Source organism: Lissotriton helveticus, chromosome 8 (assembly GCF_964261635.1).
Source record: "Lissotriton helveticus chromosome 8, aLisHel1.1, whole genome shotgun sequence".
Taxonomy (NCBI): Eukaryota; Metazoa; Chordata; class Amphibia; order Caudata; family Salamandridae; genus Lissotriton; species Lissotriton helveticus.
In genome coordinates this window covers 1088754699-1088777113 of record NC_136069.1, presented here as the reverse complement: position 1 = coordinate 1088777113, position 22415 = coordinate 1088754699, and positions in this window count along the sequence as shown.

Here is a 22415-nt window from a genome sequence, read left to right as displayed (position 1 = left end):
TTCCAGCACTACATGAAGATGTGCTGGAGGTGATTGGGGCAGCTTTGCAGAAGAGTGCTGTTCACACTATACATCTGACAACAGACATGTGGACCAGTGGCGCAGGCACTGATTACATGTGCATCACTGCACACTGGGTCTCTTTTTCAGGGGTTAAAGCAAAGCTAAACGCAGGTGTTGACCTGGACCAAGTTTTTAAAGCTGCTCGGAAACTTGCAACACTAGCCATGTTTGGCTTGGAGAAAAGTCATACAGCAAAAAACATTTTGAATGAGTTTAACACAAAGGTCTTTCACTAGTTGTCCCCAAAAAAACGCGAGATTGGTTATGTTTCCACGGATAATGGCGCCAATGTAGTTAAGGCCATGGATCTGGGTCACTATTTCAGAGTGCCGTGTTTGGCGCACTGTATAAACCTGGTTGTTAAAAAATTCTTGGATGAAGACAGTCCAGCATGCGAGTTAGTGGTCACCTGCCGAAAAATGTGCAACCATTTTAGCCATTCTTTTAAGGCCCGGAAGCATCTGAGGCGCCTGCTACATGAACGTCGAATGCCAGTGAAAGCACTCATCCAGGAGGTGCCAACACCTTGGAACTCAACCTTCTACATGCTTGAGCGTCTGTATGAGCAGTTTACGGTACTCGATCAGTATTTCTTAACACTGGGTACAGCTGTGAAGGACCTGAGGTTACATGCGGCGGAATGGGAGCTAGTTAAAAGCCTGACAGACATGCTTCGTCCTTTTGAGGTCTTCAGGCGTGCAGTCAGCAGGGAGGACTGTAATTTGGGAAAAGCTATCCCATTGTTGCGCATGCTGGGCACAAACTGAAGGTGGTGTCTTCTAAGTTTCAAAAAGATGAAGAAAAGCAAGAAGCTTTTGTTTTGGCGGAGAAATTATTAGAGCGCCTACTTGGCGATGAACGTCTTCAAAGGATCCACTCAGAACAGCATTACATTTGTGCTACTATTCTGCATCCACGCTACAAAAAGGCGCTGGCAGGCAGTGCATTATTTCCTTTTGGTGATGAAGATGTTACAAAGTACAAACATTGGCTAGCTGTGTCAGCCACTCGGTTTGAAAGAGAACGGCAGCAAATTGAAGGAAAAGGCAGTACATCAGCATCAACAGGCCATCCCCAGTCAAAAGACTCCACTTCTGCACCTGTGGCTGTGGCAGAAGTGACCTCTCAGCCGTTAAAGACACCGGCAGCCGGATCATCTGCACCAGACACAACAGAAATATCTGGTGATGATAGTGAAGAGGATTGGCTAGCTGAGCTTGGGTTTGGTTCTCAAAAGGTCCGAGCAAAACGTAAGGAAAGTGGAGGAACCGTGGAGAACCTTGAGTCGATGGTGCAGGACTATCTGAATGACTCAACAGAGGTCTATGTTAATGCTGACCCATTGGCATATTGGCATGGGAAAAAAGAATTGTGGCCAGAGATCACCAACCTGGCTATACATTACTTGTCTTACCCACTCGCAAGCATGTCTTCTGAACGTGTTTTCAGTGCTGCTGGTGGCATTGTAACTTGCAAACGGACCCGCCTCTCGCCCAAAAATGTGGAGAGGTTAACAATGATCAAGATGAATGAGCACCTCATACCACCAGATTACAAAGTACCAGATTGCACGACGGAAGAAGACGAGGAGGACAGCAACTTAGATGAGGGAATTTCTTCTGTGTTAGGTGACACTGACCTACTCCTGCCTGAATTCGCAGAGTATGAGGACGAACTCTTCTTCCCTGACACCGAGCCCTGAAAATGAGCCAATGAATCAAAAATTTTCTTTTTCGTACTTATTCACTTTTATTCCTGTGTTTCTGTCTTTCTTTGTTTTGCACAGTTAATATAATTAAAACTTTAATCACCTGTACTTTTGCTTTTTGGCTGTTTGGGGGTCTTCTACTTGTTTTCGCCTGAGTTGACGGCTCTGGGGCCATTGCTGGGAAGGTCTAATACCGGATAAAACTGGTTTGGACAACATCCATGAGGAAAAAGTTTTTGCATTTTCTGACATTTCGCTCAATGTAGCGTTTTCGGGGGCCTGTTTGGGGGGCTTCCTGGTGTTTGTGGGTGGGTTTCGGGGTATGGGAGCACTGCTGGGTATGGATAGTTTTGATAGCAAGAGGTTTGAAGGAAATCCATGGAGGCAGAGGGGAGTTAGGGCCTAGCTGCAGAGCGTGCACCGAGTGATTTTGGAAATTTTCGTGAAAATTTCTAAGTCCCCACTTTTGTACTTTTGCTTTTTGGCTGTTTGAGGGTCTTCTACTTGTTTCCGCCTGGGTTGACGGCTCTGGGGCCATTGCTGGGAAGGTCTAATACCGGAAAAACTGGTTTGGTCAAATCCATGAGGGAAAAGTTTTAGCATTTTCTGACATTTCGCTCAATGTAGCGTTTTCGGGTGCCTGTTTGGGGGGCTTCCTGGTGTTTGTGGGTGAGTTTCGGGGTCTGGGAGCACTGCTGGGTATGGATAGGTTAGATAGCAAGAGGTTTGAAGGAAATCCATGGAGGCAGAGGGGAGTTAGGGCCTAGCTGCAGAGCGTGCACTGAGTGATTTTGGAAATTTTCAGAAAAGTGACAAAGTCCCCATTTTTGTACTTTTGCTTTTTGGCTGTTTGGGGGTCTTCTACTTGTTTTCGCCTGGGTTGACGGCTCTGGGGCCATTGCTGGGAAGCTCTAATACCGGATAAAACTGGTTTGGATAACATCCATGCGGAAAAGCCTTTTGGCACTTTTTGTAACCTAGGGTTCGTTAAGGTTTGCCCTAGCAGCAGCATTGCATGTGTTTCGGGGTGTTCTTGATTTTTGCAACTGAGTTCTGGGGTCTTAGATCACTCGTGGGAATGTGTAATTTTGGTTGCAAGTGATTTGAAGAAAATCCATGGTGGGAAAGGGGGGATCACTTACTCTGTGAGAGGCACTTAGTGTTGAAAACAATTTGGCCATTTACACTTAAAGGAAGAAAATGACACAGACTTAAGTTTCAGGAAAACAAACTTACTGTTAAACCCCCACCCACCAGACTCAAAAGCAGTAAAAAACAGGTATGCTCAGATAAAGTTTCAAAAAGTATATTTGTGTAGCCCTAACAAAATAATCTCCCGCAAGACCCTCCCTAACCCCAACGATTGTCCTTCAAAAGTCCCCAAAACAACCCAATTATCAATTCCCACCCCCCCAAAAGTCTCTAAAAAAGGGGCAAGGGACACTACGGCAGGATGCTGTTCACTTTAGCGGCCAGGGCATCATACTCCTTGCGGAGGGTGGCATGGTCGGAGCGGAGGCCCTCCACCAAGTTCTTATAGGTTAAGACCTCCTGCTCCAGGTAGGACACTGAGGCATAAGCGGCGCTGGCGTGCCTTGCAACTCCTGTGGGGGCAGCTGCTGTCTTTGCTGCTCGGCGGTGGCGGTTGGCTTTGGTAGCCCGGCTCCGTACCGCTGCAGCACTGCGCTGGCTGGCAGCCCGTGGGGGCACGGAGGAGGATGCAGCTGTCCCAGTGGATGTACCAGTAGACTGCGTGTCCTCCTCCTCCTCCAGGGCCACCAGCCGCCAATATTCGGCGACAGTGGCATCCAGCCTCCGTTGCCGGGCCATTCGAGCCTGCTCCTTCCTTGTTGGTTTTGTTGATTAGGAAAGAGCAACTATATGAAGAAAGAAAGACATAGTCTGTAACCAATGCTCTTTAAGATTAACACAAAATGATTCAGCCGAAAGTTGTGTCACAGTACAACTAGCAACTTGAAAGCACAGTACATAACTATTGAGGCCAGTATCTATCTAACCCCCCCACTTCTTCATCCTTGCTCTAACATTAGTGAGAGTTTAAGGAATCAATTCTACGAGCACTATGGACTCACTCCATTAGAGTCGACTATGACAGTACACCAGTCTTATTCTTCTTCTTCTCTCTTGTTTAGGAAAATTGGTACGTTAACTTCTGCAAGCCGGCATAATGCCAGCGCAGTGAACTTGCACCCGAGAAAAACAGACGCACACCATGATGAGTGAGACAGACTTGCGTTACTGTACCGGTCCAGTACATGCAGGTGGTGAAGCTCTTACTTTTCTATTACGGGTGGCACTGAGAATACTCTGTTAAAAGGGCTACTGCTTAATTAATTTAACTTTCACCCTACAGTGCAAATGAGTACTAAAAAAGGAAAATGAAGAAGCTAAATAATCTGATTATCTATCACTTCACATGGCATGTATTTGATTACATATGGGATGACTTTAGGTGCTTTGCTTTTTATTGAGTGAACAGTGATACACCCACACATGAATGACGTACTACTACTACTATACTAAACTTATTAAGAGAGGTAGGGAGTGCCCACCGTAATAACCGGATATATGCTGTGCTTGCAGTTGCAATACAAACTACTGCTACTATTCATGGTAGTATTTGGACAAAATTACAACTTCTTTTCCTTGCCTTTCCTACACTGGAACGGACGTGTGGGTGCGGTGTTACATGCTCTTCAAAGTAACATTTAGTTCATCAAGTGACCGTCTACTCTCTCTAGATACACATATGCTATCTAAGAGTCAGATAGTACCATGATCCAGGCATCCATCCATTCAAAGTATATGCACACATACAGTTTCTGTTTCACCCACCCAGGCTGTTCTCCTTCCACCCATCCTTGCTTCATCATTCACCCAGCCATGCACCATACCATATTCTTTCCTTCCCAGCCACCTCGGGGACCAAGCAAACACATATCATTCTTCTTTGCCAGTCATCATTAAATTTCTCGTCCTTCCACACTTACTTACACCCTTCTTTCGCTTTTCGTTCATCCCATCCATCAAGTTCATCTCAGATCTGATTGGGATTCTTCTCGCCAAAAACTTCACAGCTAAGTCGAAGTACATTTAGAGGAGGCTACTACCTGGTTGATTTATAATACACCCGTGCAGAAAGCACACTCTGCAGTCTTCAATCTCAATAAGTAAGGAATATATAGCTTACCTCTGACCGCCACCACCGTGTGAACCCTCACAGGCACATTGGTGTCGTCCGGCACTTGCACCGCCTCCTCCCCAGAAGTGTTCTCCTTATCCAACACCACCACCTCCGCGCTGGCCCCGCCACCAGATGTTCCACCTACAAAGTACATTTAAGAATGTTAGAATACACTACTCACTACTATATAATATTTGGTCTAGGAATAAAGAAATGTGCAAAAAAACAGAAAACAATGTAATAATTTGTGACTGTCTAATCTAAAGTAAAAATGTCCCTTTTTCCAGGGAAGGCTCAGTGCATAGAGCTATTGCTGACTAGAATGGGAGTCCAATGGAATTGCCAAATGTGCAATCTTAGTTAGCTACATAGACAGACTAATAAGAATAATCTAGTAATACCACAGGGAGTCATAGTCGAGGCAGGATAAGAATTTAGATACAGTCTACAAGAAGATAGAAGACGATTTAGAAAAAATCGAATGAGGAACGCTAGGAAAAAATAGGTACTCTATATTAAAACGAAAACTTACTGGGGCCAGCAAAGGAGCCCTCGCCTGGCCGATCCTGGCCTTCTACAGCAGCAGCAACCACCTCCTCCTCTGTCCTCTTGCCCCTGGGGGGAACTGATGTACAACATGAAAGAAAGAAAGACCCGAAAACATGGATGATTGTTATCAACCAAATCAAACATTTCAAAAGAACAATAACAAAATATTTTGGCGAAATAGCAAATAGACAACTATTCCACGGGATATATTGACCGATCTCATGTGGTCTACTACGTTATTAGTATTGCTTGATTTGCGGACCGTCGACTTGGAAAGTTCTTATGTAACTCACTAAACAAACTACTAAAAAGGTTCGCCTAGGACTGGCAGGCAGCAGTCCGCAGCACGCAAAGTGACAGACAAAGTCCATCGTGATTGCAGATCAGCGACAACACTAAAAAATTTCCTACTACATTAACCAGTCATTAAAATACTCAAACTACCAATCCACCACCACTATTTCTTCTTATCGCCATGTGTACAAAGGAAGGACTGGACTTGAGTCTGTAGGGGCTGATTTAGAAGCCCCTTGCGGCTCTTTTGCTCCATTGTTGCGTGACTTTTGTGACGCAGCGGCAGAACAAAAGAGGCGCCATGGTGAGGCGTACATTAACAACGTGACGCATATGGGAGATGCATCACGTTGTAAAGCCCTGCGCCATCAGGGGGCGTTCCGGTGCAAGGGAGGGCGTTCCTGCGCAGGAACGCATCCTAAAAGTGGCTGAGGGACATCTACAAGATTATAATCGGTCACTTTGAGGACAATGATGCGTGACTCAAAACCTGCGCCTGCTTGAAGCAGACGTATGGCTTGACGCAGCATTGGGGAGATAGAGCACCCCAGAGCCTTGCTGGAGCTGCACCATCGTTGCGACTCAACTCCAGCAATGCGCCGCCTTTACGGCACAGAAGCGTAACGCTTCGGTGACGTTTTGGGCACATGGTGCGCCGCATTGTAAATAAGGCGCACCATGGGTGGTGGTGGCGTGGCGCACAATTACTGGCGCATCCCTGCTACTTTGCAGGGATGCGCCGGTAATTAAATATCTGACCCTTAGTGTCTAGCATTACACAGTTCTTTAAACTACACTCATACATAATTTCTCAGGCCAATGAAATGAACACAAAATCGAAAACAAATAAGCATAGTAGCAGCGCTACTGAGAAGGAGAGCAGTGCACCTGAAATGCACAGAAGATTTTGAAATATAATTTACCTACAATGTATTCAGCAGCATTATTGCTCTTGGTAAAAAACTAAAATTTGCAAGATAATAACACACAGAGCAGTAGAAAACAGAGTAGTAAAGAAATAGCTACTACTACTCACCAAGCCCGGGGATCTCAAGGCCGAGCAGGTCCAGCAGATCGCGTTCCCGGTCCAGGATATCCGTCCAACGGTGGGTGACTTGGTTGTAGGTGCGCCGGACCCGAGATTGTTGGTACATGGCCCGGCACACCTTCTCCCACCGCTTCCGGCGCTCCCGGAGCCCGTAGCCGCTAGCGATCTTGCCGCCTGCTATGATGGTCCTGGGGAGGCGGCGCTGAACATAATAAACTAGGGCGCCCACCTCCTCCGCGCTGAAGATCTCCCGGGGCGCGACATTCTCCCCCCTCAAACGCCCGCACGGGAGCCGGGCACGGGGTGCGGGACCCTTCCCCTTCTCAGGATGCTTCCCGGCTCCCTTTACCATGGTCTGGGCAGAAAGGAAGCTAAATAATAAAGAAGAAATAGAATAGGGAAGAAGAAAAGAAAATAGTTTAAAAAAGTAGTTTAAAATTAACAAAAAGTAGCAGAAAACACAAAAATATAGAGCTAGAAAAATAGAGGGACAGATAATAAGTAAAATAGATAAAAAAAACTTCAAACAAGCAAAGGATGGCAGAGATTCAGAGAGGATACAGAAAGAATGCCCAGAACCATAGCAATGAATGAGAAACAAGATGGCCGCGCCCGTTCACGACCGCGTGGGTAAGTTTGCGCGGGATTTTCCTCGCGATCACACGCGAAATTGTACTAGCAAGCCGCACACTTTGCGAGATTACACATAGCGCCCGGAAACGGAATTACGTCAGCGCAAACAAGATGGCCGCGCCAACGTACGACCGCTAGGGTAACTTCGCAAACCTGTGATGATGAACCAGACGTAGAAACAACATAGTCGCGGCCGTTGCGAGCCGACAAATAAGTTCGCAATTGCGAACTGGTACACAAACCTCGCGAACTGGCAGAAACCCTTGCAAACAAAAAAAAAATCGGCAAATTCGCGGGAGTTCGCGGATTTTGCGGATTGCGAATCCGTAAATACGCAAGTTTGCGGATTGCCAATCCGCAAAATCCGCCCATGCTTACTCCTCGCTTCTTCTTTCGCCCATCCCTCTCACATGCACTTTAAAGTTTAAGGGTAATTTCTCTTACTCTTTTTCCCAATCACATGAAGAAGGGCAGCAACATAATGCATGCTGTACATGCAGAATATTGAGTTGTTTATTTTGAACTACAACAATATCTTATTTATTTATTTATAAAGTTTTTTTATAGCGTGAACAAGATCCCGAGGGATAACAGAGTGCTTTACAATATGATGGTAGGAGGGACAAAAGCAATATCTGTAACAATATCCATAAGAGTAAGGGAGTGGGAAAAAAAAACCATTGCAAAATACAACTAGGCAGAAGGCAATAAAACAAGTGAAGGCCGGTAAACAAGGGTGAAACACAGTGTTCAAGGGGGAGCTGTATCAAAAGTAAGAACAAAGTCAGCAGGTTCAATGTCAACGAGCCTGTGAGACAACCCTATTAGTGTATGAATTTGTTCATTAGGAATCTTTTGCCTTCCACTTTGAAAGCCATCAATGAGGAGATACTGCGAACTTCTAGTGGGAGAGAGTTCCAAATCTTAGGGGCAGCTCCGGAGAAAGCTTGGTGGCAACTTCTCTTTTTCTTAAGGATACGTGGTTTCAGGAGGAGGGAAGAGGCACTTCTTGAAGCTCTTACGCCATAGGATAATTTACGTTTTTTTGCAAGGTACGTAGGAGTATTTAGGTGAAGGGCTTTGTGTGTGAGAACAGCAATCTTTAATTGAATTTCTGCTTCGAAGGGCAGCCAATTGAGGGATTTTAGGACTGGGGATATATGATCTTTTCGCTTGGTATCCGTAACCAGTCTAGCAGCTGAGTTAAGTGCAGCCCTTAGTGGAGCCAGAGCGTATTTGGGAAGGCCACAGAGGGCAGCACTGCCGTAGTCTAACCTCGGCAAGACAAGCGCTTGAACCACTTGCTTGAAAACATTTGGAGGAAGGAAAGATTTGATATTTCTTAGCGATCTCAACAAGTGGTTGGCTCCTTTGCATACATTGCTGATGTGACCTTTCATGTTCAGGTGCTTGTCCATGGTGATACTTGGCTGCGTCTACGATAAGAGGCGTACAGTTGAAAGCAGTTAGGTGGCTCAACCAGAGGTCTAGCTTGGGGATGAGATTCGGGGGGGAGATAAGCAGGAATTTCGTTTTAGACGTGTTGAGGAGTAGATGATTCTCCGTTAACCAGTTTTGAGTAAACATTAGGGGAGTGTTGAGTGAGATGATGTTTTCCGAGGATGAGATTTTTAGATGTGATTGTGTGTCGTAAGCATACATGTGGAAGAGAATGTTAATGGAATTTAAAGAATGAGCAAGAGGTTCCAAGAAAAGAATGAAGAGGATAGGAGATAGAGTGGATCCTTGGGGAGACCCCCATGAGTACGGGAGAGGGCTGGGAGAGAGAGTGGTTTGCCTTGACTCTTTGAGTTCTGTGCTGGAGGAAGGATGAGTACCATAGTAACACCTGATCAGAAAAACCCATTCTATTTTGCAAGATGGATAGCAGGTTGTCATGATTAACAGTGTCAAAAACGGAGGAAAGGGCGAGGAGGACCAGGAGGCAGGATTCATTTTGGTGGAGCATAATTAAGATGTCATCAAAAACGTGAGTGAGAGTCGATTCGGTGCTGTGCCACTTCCTAAAGCCTGATTGGTGCTGGTCTAGAAGTTGGTAGTTCTCTATGTGGGCACAGAGTTGAGATTGCACACATTTTTCTGGTAGTTTCGATAATGTGGGGATGTTGGAAATGGGGCGGAAGGTATTGAGATCAAATTTGTCAGCGTTAGTGTTTTTTTAGTATGGGTGGTACCTGAGCTGCTTTTAGGCATTCTGGGATCATGCCTTGTGCTAGGAAAGCATTAACAATCCTAGTACATGTGGGGATCAGAGCATTCTTGATTTCTTTGAAGATATAAGGGGACAGCGGGTCATTTGAAGTGGTTGGAAGGGTTGATATTCTGAAGAAACTTGAAGATATTATAATCGCTAAAGGTGGTAAAGGTGCACCATGATGCATTGTTACTGGGATTCGTGTGGGTCGATTTACCCCTCACTGAGGAGTCAATGTGTGAGGCAGTAATGGGAGAAGGTAGTAGAGCCATCTTGGAGGCGAGGTCAATGGATATGGTTCAAGATTTCTCGGTGAAGAAGGCGGCAAGATCATCGCAAGAAGGTGGGTTGCCACCAGGATCAGATGGGTTAGACCCAATGACGGATTGTTGTTTGAACAATTCGAAGAGTTTCTTGGGGCGGTTTGCTGCTTGATCCAGTTGGTATCTGAATTAAGTCGCCTTAGCACTCTTGATTTGTTTGTTGTATCGGCTCATGGCATCTCTAAGGAGTTTTAGTTGGTCCGCTGAGGGATTGACTCGCCATGACCGTTCAAATACCCTAAGGTTGCGGCATTCTGAGTTTAGGTTTTCATTATACCAAGGTTTGGATATTTTTGTTAAGGCATTTTTTAGTTGAAGTGGAGCAATATTCTCCATGATGTTGGAGATGGTTGAATTGTAGGCCTCGGTGAGTGATTGTACCTCAAATATATCAGCTTGGAAGGAGAGGACAGATTTACAGTGGCAGCTAGTTCATCAGAGTTTATAGCTCTTATGTCCCTTTTCCAGATCTTAGATTTTAGAGGTTGAACTTTTCTCATCAGTACCTCTCTGTTGATATAGAAGAGGATGCAGTGGTGGTCGGAACAGTCACAAGGGGTGATGGAATCTGTGGAGATAGACTGCTCTTTAGACATAATGAGGTCTACCGTTTCTCCTTTGTTATGAATTGCTTGGATACAGTGCTGAGTAAGATCTTGATCAGTTAAGAAAGATTTAATGCAAGATACGGCGGGGTCATTGGGATTAGACCAATGAAGGTTGAAATCACCAAGGAAGATTTGTGATACCGCTGAGCCGACATTATTAGAGATGATTTCCATTAGTTGTTCAGTTAAAGGGAGATGGTCACCCGGGGGGTGGTAAAAGGTGTGAAGTTTGCAGACTGGAAGGTTCACACGTGATATAGTGAGACAGAGGTATTCACAGGAGGTAGGCGTCAAGGAGTGAGAAACCGAAAGTGTGTTTCTGTGAATATATGCTTGTCACCCACCAAGTTTCATATCTCTGTCAAGCCTAATTATGTCATGAGTGGGGGTACTAGGAGTTCTAAGATAGGAGTGGAAGCTAGATTTAGCAAAGTTTCAGTAAGGATGATAAGGTCTAAATCGGTGTGTTGGATGAGGTAGAAGATATCGGTGGCATGTTTACTGGCTGACCTGCAGTTAAGTAGTACACATTTAAGACAGGTGGATTTGGGGGGGAGAGAAGACTGGGTGATGTTCACACAGGTGAGGTTGTTAGTGTTACTGTAACTAAGATTGCGACAGGGTTCTCTGCATGGGTTAGACGGGATGGAAGGAATTTGTCTGAGGGTCTAGGTTAGGTTATGACAAGGTCATGGTGGTGTTATGAGAGATATGTGGATCAGCGGTCGAAAGTTGGGACTCAAATCCACTGTGACAGACGTTAGCGTTAGGTAGTGGGATACGTTTGGAAAAGGTTGTGTTAGTATTGTGCGAGTCACGTGGATCAGTGGTCGAAGGTTGGGACTCATCTCCCATGTGACAGGCATTGGCGTTGAGTAGTTGGATAGATTCGGGGATGGAGGGACCTAAAGGCTGGACCATGTGATCCGTAGTCAGAGGCCTCTCTAGGCCAGCTAGCAGAAGAGAGGAGAGAAATGATCATAGGGACAAGATCAATTGATAGGGCTTTCAGCTCATGTAATTCAGAGAAGAGAAGGTGTAGCTGTAGAGAGATATCATCAAGACGTGAAGTTAGATCAGAGTGTTGGGCAAAGGGAGGTGGGAGTGGGGGGAAAAAGATTGGTGATGGGGAACCTTGGGGAAGGCCTGAAGGGGCTAGTGGTGGCGAACGAGGCCCAGACTCAAATCTAGTGTGAGGCAGTGTTATAGGGTAGGGGAGGGGGACATCATCTGAAGTAAGAGAGGACTGTACGATTAGAGAGAGCAACTCCACTCTAGAGTATGAGAAAGTGCCATCTTTCTTGCATTGGTATGCCTCCACTTTTTGCTGAACTGCTGATGTGCTTTGACTGAGTGTGCCCTGGGCTCCTGCCAACTAGGTACCCAGGGCCTGTGTCTCTTCCCTAAAACTGTGTTGAACCTAAAACCCAATTGGCCTCTCTGGCCACCTGTCAGCCCCTAGTTAATGGTACCCTAGATACCCAGGGCATGGTGACCAGAGAAGACCCCTACGGGCTGCAGCACTTATTGTGCCACCCTTAGGGGCCCTGTACCCTGACACCCACACCCTGCCTTTGCAGGCTGAGTGTCTAAGTACAGAACTAAACAAAGAGTTGACATGGCACGACCCACTGCCCTGGATTACCTCAGTCACCCCTCTAGCTGGGTGCCCTATGCCAGTGGTATGGGCACAAGTGCATGAGCCCTGTGCTCCTACAGTACCCAAGGCCATTCCTGGGCACTGTAAGTGCAGTGCTGCCATTAACAGTATATGGTGCTGGGAGGTCGACATTACGAACTCCACAGCGCCATGATGGCCCCACTGAACATCTCAGCACATTAAACCTGCGCTGATGCCAGTGTGAGATTTAATGTAAAATGAACCAGAGGGAATCTTAGAGATTCCCCCTGAAACCTAACCTACCATCCACGTCTGGACTGAGAGGTTGCCTAGGCTGCCCCACAGCAGACATGTTGCTGGACCCCTGGGTGGAGAGCCCCCCACTCTCCTGGGCCTGCAACAAAGCACATCCTGGGCGAGGTGCTAGGTCTCCTCCCCCAGGACGGGCAGGGGGAAGCTTCAAAGGCCTGCCGCCTCTGTGAGCTTCTCCAGACCATTTGCTGTACCCAGCAACTGGCCCCCACCGGTTCTGACCCCCATTCTGGTGGGAAGACTGGCAGGAAACCCTATGTCAGGAAGGGGGTTGTGCCAGCCTGTGCCAACCTCACCCCTCAGGTGGGAGAGGCGAGGTGAAGCACGACCCTGGGCTCCGGGCATCTTGAAGATTGGGAGCCCTGCCCAATCACAGCTAGGCTCCTGCCCCCCTCCCACAGGAGAGGAGCAGACTAGGGGGTGAATCCACCCCAGGACAGGGACCTATCGGTCCCTGCCCTTGCCCTACCTGTAACGCCACTAAATTCAGTATTTAGGGGCTCCCTGAACCTTCCTTCCTCAGATCCGGTTTGGAAAAACAAGAAGAAGAACAAGAAGAAGGACGACGACAACTGACTTGGCCCTAGCCCTACCTGCCTGTTGATCCATGAACCTGCTCCTGCTTAACCCCGGAGTCTCCTGCGGGCAGAAACCTCGAGAACCCCGGAGGACCTGCCTGCCTTGACCCTCTTAGAGACTGGGACTCCCATGAGCAGAGGCTCTGCTCCAACAGCAACACCCCTGGTGCCAGCCAGGTATCGCAAATCCAGCCAACTCTGCACCCGCCGAGTCCAGCCCGTGCCCGAGTGAACCAAGACCACGAGGACATCCCCCTGGTGACTGGGACCCAAAGTCCAGTGCCCAAAGACCCTCCTCGACAAACCAGACGACGTCTGCAGCCTCAGAACCAGAGACCCCCCAACCGCGACCAGCTGAGTGTAAGATTTCCCGACACCAAAAGACACCCCTGCGTCTGGCTCCCTGCAGCCCCCTGTGCCGTTCTTTGGGGTACCTACCTCTTCTCCAAGATCGCAACTTACCTCTAGAAGTGGTGGTCGCACCTGAAGAATCACCGTTCCCCAGTCTGCAGCCTTGGTTCCCTTTTTACCTTTTCCGTTGAATAACATTGGGCGTCCGAAGGCTCAAAAGCACCCTGCACCCAGCTGCCCGAGTGCCGCTGGAAGTGCAACTACTACCCTACTCCACTTTTCTCACTTGCCCTGAGTAAGTGAACACGAGCTCAGCTCCCACAGCCGCGTGACCCGCTTGCTTGCAGCCACCAACCGAAGGCCCCCTCCCCTCCGCTGGATAACATTGGGCCTACCTACCTCTGCACCCAGCTGCCCCTGTGCCGTTGAGGGTGTAACAACTGTACCTACCTGACCCTGGGGGATCCCTGAGTCTATCCCCAGAACCTTAACTTCACCAGTCGAGTACTCACCAGGAAACCGATAACTCACTTTCCTGCCATAGGATAACATTGACTTGATTGAAGTTTTGAAACTCTAAAATATTTCTATAAAATCAGCTGAATACCGAATTCCGAAGTACTCACCTGTGATCAGGAGAGAAGCCAGAACGGTACCTTGAAGCCCAGTACTGAACCGCCAAAGTAATCCTAACCGGGTTTACTAGTAACCTTTATTTTCTCCATAGGAACCCATTGTCTGCTTTTCTATGAAATTTCTTCTAAGTGTCTACTTTTGAAAACTTCAATTATTCCTTAAAAATCGTACCTACTACTGAAACGTAATTACTTACCTCTCTAAAGTAGATATCCCAGTGCTTGACCTAGGAGCCCAGTACTGGATTACAAAAGTAACAAGAACTTACTTTACCGGTAACTTGAAATTTTCGCCCATTGGATAACATTGCTAGATTTTCACTGAATATAGTTTGAATATCGAGTTTGAAATATCGAGGTACAAGAATATCGACAGCAAGTATATCGTTGTACAAAATATTGACAATAAGGTAAGAAATATTGTTTTTTTTAATATCGGAGACAGTAATATCGTTTGTAAAAATATTGTTAATAATATCAATATTTATATTAGTGTTCTGTATTTTAATATGTGTGTTAAAAGTATGTGATGTAATGTTTTGGTATAAGTGTAGTTTTTTTTAATGCATGTGTTACATTTTTCGCAGTTATTACTTTTATGAAAATACATTTTTGCGTATTTTAGTTCTGTAGCGTGTTGTGGTTTTAAAGGGAAATAGGGTGCGAAGTAATTTAATTATAAAAAAGGTAAATATTATTTTTTCTTTATTAGTATTTATAATAAATATCTTAATAATTAATTATTAATTGGTTATACATTTCTATTAATTAATTAATTGATAATTATATTAATTGTGTTTTTAGGAGCGGGTTGTGGGTTTATAGGGTAATAGGGTGGGAAGTAATTTAATTATAATAAAGTAATTATTAATATTTATTTATTAGTATTTATAATTGATTCATTATCAATTTTCCCTACTGTTGCGCTCACTGGAGTGGGAATAGTAATTTTTTTTCCTCCACTATCCAAAACTTTCCCTACTGTTGCACTCATTGGAGTGGGAATAGTATTTTTACCCCTACGCTATCCATCACTTTCCCTACTGTTGCACTCTCTGGAGTGGGAATAGTAATTTTTATCCCTACGCAATCCAACACTTTCCCTACTGTCACAATCTCTGCAGTGGGGATAGTAATGTTAACGCCTACGCTATGCAACACTTTCCCTACTGTTGCACTCTCTGGATTGGGAATAGTAATTTTTACCCCTACGTCATCCAACACTTTCCCTACTGTTGCACTCTCTGAAGTGGGAATAGTAATCCTTAGACTGGCTCCCTCAGTGGCCTGAGGGTACCGTATGATGCAGTCTCCCTCATTTGAGGTTAATAAATGCATTGTTTTTATATTACAGCTTCAGTGCCAATCTCTTCTTTGTTGGTTTAAAAGGACCAGGTGTATAAGTGAACCCCTTAGAACAGTGTTTCCCAAACTGTGGTCTGCTGACCCCCAGGGTTCCGTGACACATTTCCAGGGGGTCCGTAGGCAACAGTTTTAAAAGCACAAAAACATTTCTTGTATAATTAGCAGCTTTCCAGCAACAATAAAAGTGTCAAGAGAATACCAGTGATTAATGTACCTGCTGGAGAGCGATGAGAGTTTTGTTCAGTGGCAGCTTTGATTTAACTAATGTAGCACAGAGGGTTAATGTGCCTACTGCAAAGAACGTGTAACATGCATCTTACGTGCCTAGGTTCGTGGTTACTGCTTTTGTCACAGAGATTCCTTTATTACTGTGCACTTCATAAGTGACAATCGTAATCTAGCAGAGGGACCTATAAACTGTCATCAAAGAGCTGCTTGCAAACTGCATGGTACCAGTTAGTAACTTATTTTGTCCCAGTTATTCATTATCCTGATCCTGCTAAAAAGATATATTTGGGTGGAAATACATTTGTAACGTTAAAGTCAATGCTAGCCACTGTGTTATGCTCTGAATCCTGAGTTTTTGCTTTTCCAGAGTAGACCAAGCACTCTTTAAACATTTTATATACACACTGATTTACATGTATGATTCAATTTCTATATATGTGTGTGATGTAAAGTGCTCTGACATCCTACAATGGTATGAGAGATGCTACAAACAAATGAAATACATGTGAAAATACTAAGGGCCAGATGTATGATCTGTTTTTATACCCGTTTGCGCATGCAAAAACCTATTGGGCCATGTACATAGCCTATTTCACGAGTCGCAATTTGTTTGCGACTCTCTAAATAGGTTTTGCAACTTGCTATTTGGAAGGGGCATTCCCTTCCAAATAGCGAGTCTCAAAACCATGTACAAATGTTTTGCGGTCGCAAAACAGTCACAATTACCACCTACTTCAAGTAGATGGTAATGCATTCACAAATGTAAAGGGGTCCTTTGCAAATGCATGCAAAATTAATTTTTTAAGGTCAGGCAGTGGTCCCAGGGTCCTCTGCCTGCCCTTAGAAAATGAAACAAAAACGTTTCATTTTCTTTTTTTTTTAAATGCATGGTAAACAGGCTGCATTTTTTTTTAAACTGCTTTATTTAAAAGCAGTCTGAGACATGGTGGCCTGCAGAGCCCAGCAGGCCACCATCGCTGCGAGGGCTGGCATTCCCAATGGGCTCGCAAATTGCGAGAGGCTCATTAATATTAATGAACCTCGCAATTTGCGACCCCACTGGGAATCCCAAACAGTGTTAAACACACTGTTGTACATTTCATTTAGCCACTCGCAATGTGTCGCCAATTGCGAGGCGCTAAATGAAATGGTCGTACATCTGGCCCCAAAATCCTTAGTACTTTGAGTATTTGTTTTGTGTGCACACGTGTGTATTTTTTTCGAATTACTGTTTTAATGTTTGAAATCTAACTCATACAAATTGCTTGGGGGTCCCCGGCTTCCAGTGGTGACTCAATGGGGGTCCTGAGGAGTCAAAAGTTTGGGAACCACTGCCTTACTTAAAAAAATTACACTGCCTTAGAAGGTTTCTATTTCTTCATCTTTCCCTACTTTTGCACTCTCTGTAGTGGGAATAGTAATTTGTGCATCTCCGCTATCCAATACTTTCCCTACTGTTGCATTCACTGGAGTGGGAATAGTAATTTTTACCCCTCCGCTATTCAAAACTTTCCCTACTGTTGCACCCACTGGAGTGGGAATAGTAATTGTAACCCCTACGCTGTCCAACACTTTCCCTACAGTTGAACTCTCTGGAGTGGAAATAGTAATTTTTCCCCTACGCTTTCCAACCCTTTCCCTACTGTTGTACTCTCTGGAGTGGGAATAGTAATTTTAACCCCTCCGCTATCCCACACTTTCCCTATTGTTGCACTCTCTGGAGTAGGAAAGGTAATTTTGACCCCTACACTATCTAGCACTTTCCCTACTGTTGCATTCACTAGAGTTGGAATAGTAATTTTTACCCCTAACCTATCCAACACTTTCCCTACTGTTGCACTCTCTGGAGTAGGAATAGTAATTTTATCCACTCCGTTATCCAACATTTTCTCTACTTTTTTAGTTAATGTATTTAAATGTATTATAAAAAGATTAAAAATGTTTTAACATTTAAATTTGTTAGACATGTTTTTTGTTTTTAATATATAGTATAGATGTATGTATATATATTTATATATATGTATTTATGATTTTTAATATCTTTTTTTAACAATTTATAAGTTATTAAAATACTTATTTATAAATATTATTAAGTATACATATTATATTTTATACATATATATGTTTAATTTATTCTTACATTATATGTATAACTTATAATTTCAAACATTTTCTAATCATTTTGACTGTTCTTTTTAATAATATGTACTATTTATTTTATTTACATTATTTTATAAACATTAAAAAAATACAATATTTTTAACAACGATATTTTTTTCCGATATTTTTGTTCTTACCATTATGGAGATGGCACTTCAATATTCTGGACATCAATATTTTTGTGTCGATATTTTTGTACCTCGATATTCTGACAGTCGATATTCTGTCATTGGTCCCACACCCTCCCAACTAAGTACAACCTACGGATAGTGTACTACCAAACAACAGAGATAGCAATATATGGACATGCCAGGTAGAATCTATGTAGAGATAGCTTTAGGTTTCTTGCTTTTGATGTAATCAAGAAATTCCATGAATAAAAAGATTACATATATACAGATATAGATTTACATAGAGCCAGCCCTCTTCCTCCATTGGTTAGTTCAACTTCCACCACTCACAGCTTACCGTATGTGGCAATGGTAAGCTCACTTCAACCATTGGCTCTGTTATAAATTGATTGACATTATTGTACTGATCAGATGTGCATATCCACCAAAAAGGAAACACATTTGACATCCAAGGACAATGGCCAATACTTTACCTTTCCAATGATTTCTTCTTTTAACATAGTTTTCCTTTTCATTGTTTATCTTCTTGGTGACTTTAAACTATGCCGCCAAGTTACAGGAATTCAAGGTAATATTTAATTGTCCTTGTGCCTATAGGAATCATATTTTCCTGTGATGTGATGTTCATTAAAACTAAAATGGGTTTCTACATCTGTTTATAACATAGAACAGGTATGTCAAAATTGTACAGGTCGGTACTATTTATTATGAAACATTATGATGAAGGCAGTAGCCTGGCATTTTCATTTATTAATAGCATTTGTTAAGCCAATAGACATCTAAGGGTGGATTATTATTACACCATATCAACGGCCCTCAAAAGGTATTTTCTTACATGTAATATCACAGATTACTTCAGCAGGCAAAAGTTTTGGTGTTGGTCATTTCTGACAAATTCTCGAAGCAAAAGATTTTTTGTGTAAAAATCCTGGATAACCCCCCTCAGGAGAGTTGCATATTGTTTTGTCAACTGTAATTTAGTACATAGTTAAAATTCTATGAGTGCATGCTCTATGTTTGCATTGTAACAATGCGGATGCACAACACAGTAGGTCTGAGCTGGTTACGATGTCAAAGCAATGATGAAGGCTTTAGCCTAATTGATTAATTGGGAAACATTATGTCATGTGCCATAGCATAGGTCTGGTCTGTTTATTATGAAAATGTACAGCAAAGCCAGCAGGTTTGCCTTATTTATTGAGAAAGGCATATGTTAATGCAAAATGGCCTTTAAGGATGGATTGGTATTAGATCGTGTTAAACCATATGTACTTTTTTTATTGATTTTCATTGAAAGTTTTGCATATTATACAAAGTAAACATTATAGTTCCCAAGTTACATAGTTTGTGTTTGTTTGCACAGGTTCTAATGACATGTATGCACTCGGCCCTGTAGATCTGACACATTGCTGTGTATGAGTTCACAGTTCCTATTTACTCCCCCTCCAATCGTGGCATTTCCAGTCTTAGCTGTCCCACGGCCCCTACTCAGCCTGGGTGCTGAAGTGGCTCCAGATATCTTTGAGGTGGTATTTAACTTGCATCAGTGCCCAAACCTCATCCAGTTCCTCTTGGTAATAGGAAACATCCTTCAGCCAGCACTTTTTTACATGGACTAGCACGTCATCTCTAGTGCATTATCCCACGCCTCTTGGATAAAAGCAGCTTCATAGCCATGAACCTACTAGTGTCAGTTGGATGAGCCTGAAATTGTCAGGCAAAATGTACCTGACAAAGCCCAGCAAGGCAGTCAATAGCGTTCGTGGCATCAAATCACATACCACCATATGTATAAAACCAAATAAAAAAAACAAATATCACAGTCCAGAATGTCCACTATTTCAGGGCAAGTATATTCTCATAATTAGTCTCCTAGGGAAGGATGAGTCAAGAACACAGACTAGGGCTTGAAAGCTCTCCAGCTGCTGAGTGAAGGATTCATGTGTTGCCTTTCAGGCACAGCGCATATGCTAATAGAGGCAGACATTAGGTAGAATGCAGTCTATATGGGCCTGTATGTCCTACAGGCAGAAAAACAGGCTCAGTGGGAACTCCGTTAGGAAATGTGTTTTTATCAGTCTAGGGACAGACCACCATCTTGGACCAGTTGATGGTGATCCCAGTGAGTTCTCCAAATGAAAGGAATTCGTATAGGGTAGATGAAACATTCTGGGAGGTATTATTTAACTAGATGGTCACATTGTTTGCATACATATATACTATAAGTCTCCCAGCAATTTAGATTAGGCCACAATTTGCATGGTGTTATGGCAGTTGGGCTGCTAGAGGCTCCATGGCATTAGTGTATAGCATTAGGGAAAGAGAGCATCTCTGTAGAGTGCCTCTATTTGTTGTAATTGGTACTGAGCCCACTCCATTCACCCAGAGCATATGAGTGGGTAGTGCATACACCGAAGGAAAGTAGAACTAAAGCCAATGAGTTGTAGTAAGGCAGCGAGATAAGGCTGTACGCCTTTATGGCATCGAGGAATACCCTCACAGCTGATGGATGCAGGTCAGTGTGTGGAGTAATGCGAAGAGAGTGTAGAGGTTGTAGGCAGTAGATAACCCTAGGATTAATCTTGACTAATCTGGAGAAGTGACATCCACGATGAAGAGAAGGAGGAGCTTAGTAGCAAGAATTTTGGCCAGAATTCTATTGTCTATGCTTATCATGGATCAAGGCCTGTATGAGTCACACAGATTAATCTCTTTTTTAGGCTTCGAAGTAGTTACTATTAGGGCTTTCCAAACAGAGTGAGGCAGAATACCAGTGCCCCTGGCCGCCTCGTACATTGCAAGCAAATGTGGAGCTAATTCCTCTGCATATTCCTTGTACAACTGAAACCATCCAGTCTGAGGGCCCTGTCACCCGGCATACTCAGGATGGCTTGGATTATATCATCTGTGTTGAATGAAATGTCAAGGTTTTGCCTGTGACTTTTGTCAAGCCAGAGCAACAAGATGAATTCAAAGAATTCTGTGCAGCTGTCAGGGGGCACCTTGTCACTAAACCTATAGAGAGTAGCATAGAATCTATCCATTGTCTAGATAATGTCCTTCATAGATTGGCAAGTCTCTCTATCTGGACCCGATTCACAAAGGTAAACTTGGACCTGAAGTCTAAGTTTATACCTGAAGTCTAAGTTTATACCTGAAGTCTAAGTTTATACCTGAAGTCTTTTATACCTAAAGACTACATTTAGACATTAGGTCTACGGTTAGACCTAAAGTCTAACTTTAAACATGAAATCTAACTGTAGACCTGAAGCTGCAGCTTCATATGAGTGCCACTGGTTCACTGGCTTGGCACTCATTTTGATTAGAGTGAACCCCATCGTGCACAGCCACCACTTTTAAACCCGGGAACCATCTTCAAATCGTGTTTTCTCGAGTGCTTCATATGTTTACTCTTTCAATATTTCCAATAAGTTACTTCTAAACGTGACAGATGTTGGAACATAAAAAACAATTATACACTATGTACATTACCAATCAAGATGGTCTCCAATTGTTTGTATTCATCTTGTCTATGCTTGTTGAGTGTGTGTGTGTTTTTATGGAGGGGTAAGTGGGTGAACGTGAGTGCAAGGATGAGTGGCAAAGTGCATATATTTTGTGTTATTCAATGCATGAACTTACCAGCTACTGACAAAGCACTTTTAGTTGTAAGCTAGACCTATTGACATTGCCAGTGCTTGTTTTTAGACATTTTTTAGGAACCTTTGTTGATAAATGCATCACATGCCACCACTTACTCAAATGCATTTTAGATCACACAAACATGGAACACTCTTGAAGAGAGTCTGACTTGATTGTCACACCATGATACCCTGAAATATTTAATGAGTTCCTTTTCTAAGCTTATAGCATTTTAGCAAACTAATTTGAAATGTGTGCTGTAAAATGCAATATTTGATTGTTCCCGAACTCCTAAGTGGGCTGAACACCCCCGACTGCCCTTCCACTTGCTGCCGTTCGAGGTTTGTATTACGCCCAATCAATTTTAAAATTCACCTGCCACCATTGTTATAAAAGGCTATACAAATGCACGTACAGTATGATTCAATACATTACAGCACAAATCAATTAAATGCAACATTACACAACTCCGTATTAGCATTACAAATGCTGCTACCGACCAACATATTCACATATCAACACAGCACTGAAATAACTGGGCATAAATGTAGTTTCTTAATAACTATGTATCAAACAAAGGCCAATTCAGATTCCTCTCAAAGGCAATGCACTTGGGAGGATGTAAGAGATATTCTGAAGTGTACGATCTAGATTCTCTGTAAAAGAGTTTTAAATTATTCCCTTGTTGCTGCATGCATACACAAGTGATACGTTCCTAATACATTTGCCCTACTTTTTTATTGCTG